The sequence below is a fragment of the Populus nigra genome, chromosome 18 (assembly GCF_951802175.1).
Source record: "Populus nigra chromosome 18, ddPopNigr1.1, whole genome shotgun sequence".
NCBI lineage: Eukaryota > Viridiplantae > Streptophyta > Magnoliopsida > Malpighiales > Salicaceae > Populus > Populus nigra.
The window spans coordinates 12,654,028-12,661,307 of record NC_084869.1 but is presented as its reverse complement, the minus strand read 5'-3'; the positions used below and the strand labels follow the sequence as shown (position 1 = coordinate 12,661,307).

General features: G+C 30.8%; 1 long non-coding RNA gene across 1 annotated transcript; it reads right to left on the bottom strand.

The window, feature by feature from the left end:
- Positions 1 to 3,169: 3,169 nt before the first annotated feature.
- On the bottom strand, positions 3,170 to 3,634 carry LOC133677970 (uncharacterized). The gene is made up of 2 exons (XR_009835872.1): positions 3,526 to 3,634; positions 3,170 to 3,460 (listed from the first exon to the last, which is right to left on the bottom strand). It is a non-coding gene; the product is annotated as an uncharacterized LOC133677970 (long non-coding RNA).
- Between the last annotated feature and the right edge of the window lie 3,646 nt (positions 3,635 to 7,280).

The following is a 7,280-nucleotide window of genomic DNA, read 5'->3' as shown; positions in this document are numbered from 1 at the left end:
AGTTTGTGCTTCACAAATTAATATTAGCAATGCTCCTCTTATACATGCGTGTGATGACCAAGTCAAATGCCATCAAAGTCAACTGTTTACCAACATACACAATTCTAATTAAAAAATCTTCTTTTTCATTTCAATTTGAAGAAGTGTCGCAACTCAAGATTTCAATTTATTTCGTGAAGTTAAAGGAATAATTTCATATCACTCAGGTAAAAGACTTTTGATTATATTGTTTTTAATTGTTATAATTTAATTAGATGGAATGAAGTTGTGAGATTACAACTTCTAATTATTTAATTATTGATTTCTTTCCATAAAGTTTTTCGATCCATAATTCGCTTAGATTTCTATAATATTCAAAGCATATTGAAGTTAGGAGGGGCAACCACTCGTCAGCACCTCCAAGTTGCCAATTAACTTCTCCGGTGGCAATTAAAAAATGGGAAAGGCCAAAGTGCTCTCTACTACTTCCGAGTTGCCGAGCAACTTCTGGGATGGCAATCAAAAAAAGGAAATGACAGAGAAATGCTCTCAAATTCATGAGTTAGGTAAGCACCGGCCCATTCAGGACAAGAATGGTATTCTCAATGGATCAGTCCTATTTCTAGACAGTAAAAGTTTTGCAAAATGAACTTCTTTTGATGATAGATGATGATAGATGGCGATCTATTAATTAAGAAAAAATTTTCTTCCTTTCTTCTTTTTATTCTTTTAGGGGCGATTGAAGAAAGAATTTTTTACCTGGGGACTCAATTGAGAGTGGCTTAATCATTGCTCCAAATAATTACCGTTAAGAAATATATATATTTATCTTGTTTTCTTATTATAAGTAAAATAATATTTTCAATTTAGTCTATATTTAATTATTTTATATTTAAGTTAAAATATATATTTTTAGAATAAACAAATTAAAAAGAATTCTAACGTCCTTCTTATTCATGTTTGTATTTATTTTATATATCTTTTCTTGTTCTTGATCTTTTGATTTTCAATATTCTTATGTCATGGGATATATTTTGAAGACATATCAACCTATCTGGCAAGTCTTTTCAACTTATATGAAATTTTTCTGGCTGTGCATGTTAGGACCATAATATATTGCACATGATGTGACTTCCTGTTGAAATACGAACCATGACATTCTAGACCACTCATGGACTAATCTTTCGAATGGCTATCCTAGTGCTGATGCAGGATATCATACTCAATCGGAGCATCAAGGATGCACTTGCTGCGGAGGAGTTGTTCTTCCATAGTCGTCTAGTATGACTGCCTTATCTCCTTATTGTTATACCTAATTTGTTGCAAAATCAATTACAATAATCTATTGCGGAGGAGTTGTTTTTCCATAGTCGTCTAGTATGACTGCCTTATCTCCTTATTGTTATACCTAATTTGGTGCAAAATCAATTACAATAATCTATTGCTTTATTTACTCACATGTTGTTCTATAATTTGTTGCAAAATCAATTACAATAATCTATTGCTTTATTTACTCACATGTTGTTCTATAAGTATATAATGGTCTAGTTGATCGCTGTGGTGTTTCTCAGCTGGCGAAGAAGTTGAATTAGGTAGAATTTTTGCAGCATTATTTACTTTCAGAATACCTTAAGAGACATCATTTCAAAGTAGATTGTCACTACTAATAGAATTTCATTTTACTATTGTAATTGTTATCAAATTCATAACATATCAAGAATCATACAATCCACTTGGATTTATCAGTTCTTGCATTCTTCCTAGCTAATACAAACTTTGTCTTCCCCCTTTACGGAGATTAGATTTCATTAATTTAATTTTATTAATCCAGCGTTAGCGTTCTTGCATTCTTTCTAGATAATACAAACTTTGTCTTTCCCCCTTTACAAGAATTAGATTTTCATTAATTCAATTTTATCTTTCCCCCTTTACGAGAATTAGATTTTCATTAATTCAATTTTATTAGTATCATTAACACTTTCATTAATTCAATTTTATTAGTATCATTAACACGGACCCCTAATCAACTCATAATCTTGGTCTTGAAGTTGATACATATCATAGCCAAAACCAATTTGTCAAAGTAACATCTCCATTTCAAATTCTTTTCTTACACAAGTTTACAACGCTACTAAAAGTAGAATCATCTTCTCACGAATGAGACAAACAATAGGTTCTATTGGCTTGAAGTAGCACGTTTGTATGTGCCGCAATTTTACTCAAATTAGATGTTTTGCCCCATAATAGAAAATGACAATTTTATATATAATTTTCAATCGGATATATAAAAAGTGATAGGTGACATTACCATTACCAGCCCATGCCCTCCCAAAAGAGGAGGTTTTTATCGTAGGGGCCAGCTGGATCGAGAACAACTTGCAAGCTCTCATCCTATGAAACAAAAGATGCCACAAGCACCGTATTCCCAATTAGCAGCCATGGATTTTGCGAGAAGTACTACAATTTTCAAGTCAATTTATTTGTTCGATTATTAATTGAAATTAAATTTGCAGGAATGCCATGTTCCCTTCATCCTTAATTTCACTGTTCTTCCTTTAATCAGTAACTAAATTAATGGAGATCTTCAATTAATTAATCTAACATGATTTAGATTCAAAATCTTCTTTGTCAATTTGATCCAATATTGATATATAATTTAGCTCTTTAAAGAAGAGGAATTAATTAACACTTAATTTTTTAGCCTCCGTTATTGTTCTTGTTTTAATTTAGCTCCATTTCTACAATAGAACATGCCACAAAAAATTCACATGACAAAGTTAACAACTACAACATCAAATCAACATCCTAGAGTAATATATGTTGCTCACGTGTCATAAATCAGTGCAAATACAAGAAAATAAATTCACAATATATCAAAACGCAAACTAATACGAATAAGGAAACACGGATATCCATGTAATCCATAACAAGTAACCTTGCTTTATTCATCAAAATCCCACTAAATAAAGATCAAATATCTAAACTATCTGATTAATCAAAGAGAAGTAATCACACCCACAAGCCCAAAAGCTAGTCAGACCACAGACACTAAAACACCTACAGTAAAATGAAAAAAAAAAAAACACAAACAAAACTAACAATCAAAACATCAGAAAGGGAACCCTTTAAGAAAAAGATTAAAGCTTGCAATTAAGTCACAAGGATACGATCTTTTTAAACAAGATCCACATAATTAACGCAAGAAATTAACAATTAGATATTACAGAGTTAACAGAGATACGTTAATAAAATATTACACATAGCTGTTCAATTAAAACACATAAGTTAACAGCAAATTAAGTTAACATACTACTCCAGGGATGCCTGCTTACGCTGCTTCTTTTTGTGGGGCTTTTTCGGATTGTGCTGGAAGGAGGAGTCAGAATGTCGGGGACTGGTGGCACGGTGAGCAACACTAGGGGTGGCAACCTCAACCACATGGACTTCTCGTGGAATAACAAAATCGGTGCATTTTACACCACTACACAATAAAACCATTAGAGATAATTCCAACAATATAAACAAAAAAAATCAGACACAACTTACTTTTCTGAGAACGACCGTATTGATATCCCCGTGGGGCAGTCCTCGCCCAGAAATGCCGCTTGACCCCTTATAAGACATTTATCACTTGTGATTTCAATTTCTGCGTCGTGCACACAAAGGGTGCTTTTTTTTGCATTGAATATTTCCGGAAAACTGCTGGACGATTCCTCCATTTCGAAATAACGAAACCTAAAAGGAAATAAATTAAAATTAAAAAAAACACCACTCTCTTTCCATAACAAAACTCTGTAGAGATAACATTACCATGTTCGTCTTCTTCGGTTTCCTGTTACCTGCAGTGATCGTCGTTTTTCATAATTGTTGTATCTGTGAGTCATGGCCGGTTATTATAAAAATGAGAGAAGATAGAAGCTGAGGGTAGAGATGTTATGAGAGTGATGTAAATGTTTTGCACCGTCGCTTTAAATGTTTTCAGCAGGTTTTCTCTGAGCTCAAGATCGTACGGCGTGATTTTGCGAGGTTGTCAAATGTAGCCGTCTCGTCACTGTTAAGTGCTAGTTAGGTTCCAGTTCGATTCTGATTGTAGGATTAGAGCTCGAAGGATGCAAATAGACTTTAGGTTCCAGTTCGATTCTGATTGTAGAATTACAGCTCGAAGGATGCAAATATGAGTCTATAATACTGACAATTAGCAATTTAATGGTAAAAAAAGAGAGACTACAATCTACACGCATTGTGGTTCTAGCATGTGAAGTCTTTCTTAAATTGAATAGACGAGACAGACAACATTTATATTCCACAGCTAGTCAAAACCTACTAAATTAATTTTATGGTTTAATGGCTACACAATTTAGGATGATGGAGCTAGCTAGCTAGGCTTCACGTGTGAGAAGGACTTGGCTGAACCTGACGTGGAAGAGAAATCTAGCCTAACATACTAGTTGACAACATGTGACGTGAATAAGATTCTTTAATTTTAAAGTTTTATAGCTCTAAACTACAGAGAAAAAAATATAGGATTTGTAAATCTAAATTTACAGTCCTTAATGGTAAAGAAATTGTAGAAAAAATTAATTTATTGTATTCTAAAAGGTTTCTTTAAAAAAATAGTATATAAAACTATTTAAATACAAGAAAAAATGCTATAATTATTAAAATTATAATTAAGTTGAAATCCTAATTTAAATAGAAAACAAATTAAAAAATAACAAAAAAATAAAGAAAAGTTCAAAACAATATCTTCTATGTATGTCTAATTTGGATCTAGCTAGAATGAAAACAACTAGTTAACTCTATATAATAAGGTTTTCAAAATAATCTAATAAAATTTCAGCACTTAACAATTGAATAAAAGTTTATACTGGTTTTATAAAACTGAATATTGAACTTATACAATAACAAATAATCTTACCATGAATAATAAAGAAAGCACTCATGTAACTAATTAAGGAATTAACTAGCATAAATTAATTGCCTTCTCCTTTTTCAGCTTTTAATATATAAAAATGTGTTTAATAAATTATTTTAATTGATAGCAAATAGTATTATTGAATTCATTCTAAAAAATTATTTCCATAATTTATCAACTCAATTCTTAACTCAGCTCAGATGATATTTTAAATTAAAGTAGATTAACTTGTGACATAATCAATCCAATAAAAACAAATTGTTTCAAAATCACATTATTTAATTTTGTTTTATTTTAATTTCTATCCAGTTACCCAACGCATAACCTGGATTTACAAATATTAATCGAAATCAAAAGATTAAATTACTTTTATTTTCCTATGTGCATCATGTTATAACTTTGAATCGAAAATTGAAAGGTTTAAAACGAATGTGTGCTATATAATGTGATTATGGAGTCATTATCGTTCCATCAATTGTAATAATACCATCTTAAATATACTCTGTCCCACTAAGAGCGTGTTTGGCAGTGTGGTTGCGGGTGCTTTTCAAATAACTTTTCGTGCCAAAATGCATGCCAACGATGTTTTTTCATTTTTTAAAAATCATTTTTGACATCAGCACATCAAAATGATCCAAAACGTACAAACCATATTAAATTTTAGCAAAAAAAAAAAACAAAAAATTTTCAAATTTTTTGGGAACGCGGCCGCAGCCGCGTTCCCAAACGGTCCCTAAGAACATACAGTGAACAATGCCAGTAGCAAATTGTGTGGTTATGGTTAGGCCGAACTCAGCCAACTGTGAAGGAAAATACAGTCCACCATCTTGGTTATTAAAAGCTTGTTTGATATTGTGATAGCTGTTGTGGTTGTGATTTGAAAAAAATTATTTTATAAAAAATATTTTTAGCTGAGGTTGGTTTAAAAAAATAAATGTTTGGTTAAAATTGTGATTAAAATTAAGGTTGAGCAAAAAATAGTTTAATATATTTGATTAAGAATGCTTTTGAAATTAAAGTTATAAAATAATTTTAAAATATATATATTAATATTGATAATTTTTAATTTAAATATTGTAGATTTAACTACTGCTATTACATCATGAAATAAATAATACTTTATATAAAATATTTTTTATTGTTCAATTAAACTATCTATAATTTTATCACGTAAGAAATTCATCCGATAAGGAATACAGTTTCAATAGTTTTTTGAGCGTACAACAAAATCAAGTAAAATATCATTATGAACAAAATTGGAATTACGATCAAATTCTGCAAAGGTTATGCTATCATGTGATTTCCTTCTAATTTATACTGTGTCATTGAATAATATTAACACTAATTTTTTTTAATAAAATATGTTTTTTTAAAAATAGATTTTTACTGTTCATGTGAACAGTGTAGTAATTTTCACTGCACTGTCCACGTATAACACAAACGAATGTGCAGAGCACACTGTTCACTTAATAAAAGTGAACAGTGCCGGCAAAGCAACTTGCTTCTCCCCTACCTGCGTTTTATGTGATTTTCAGTGGGTCCCATCAACTAAAAACACTGCTTTTCACTTTAACCGAACAACATAAAATTGTGGTTTCTTCAAAACGCAACTGCTGTCGTGTAAACAAACACAGCCAATTGTCTAAGCTTTTCACCGAGTTTTCTTTTAGCACAGATACGCCTGCATCAACTGCGATATTTTAATGGATAGAATACTGATGAGATCGTACGGCCACCGTAGGGGAAAGATCTTTTTACTTGGAAAGCAAGCTGGTTGGTTCGATTTCAAAATTCAAACGACTCATTAATGGTGCTTACCTCTCTGCCTGTCATTTTCTAATGGCACTTTCTTTTATACAACCATGGGAAATGAATTGATGGAGCATCGAGTACATGAATAAGAATTTAAGATTAAAAAAAAATATTAAGATTAGATCAAAAGATCATATGTGGTTAGTTTACCCCATGTTTATGTATATATGACCTAAATGAATTGATGAGACATAAGACATTTAATGCAAAGCCTTGCCCTACTTCCATGGCTAGGAAATTTATGATGGTGCTGAAGATCATGCACGTGTGACTGTGACGTGCATTTACAAATTGGGTCTTGGCGTGGAGGAGAAAAATTGCCAAAACATGAAGGAATGATTATATATTTTTATAATAATTATATTTTTTTTAAAAAAAAGTAACAAATAAAATTGAAACTATATTTTTTATATATAAAAAAACTAAAAGTTAAATTCATCATTTCACTTAAATCTTGATCAAGTCGATTGAATTAACTTTAAGAAATTTAGTGATATTTTTTTGTTATTTTTAAGTTTTATAAACTCTTTAGTTATTATTTAAAATATAATGACAGTCTTGTAATTAAATAGAT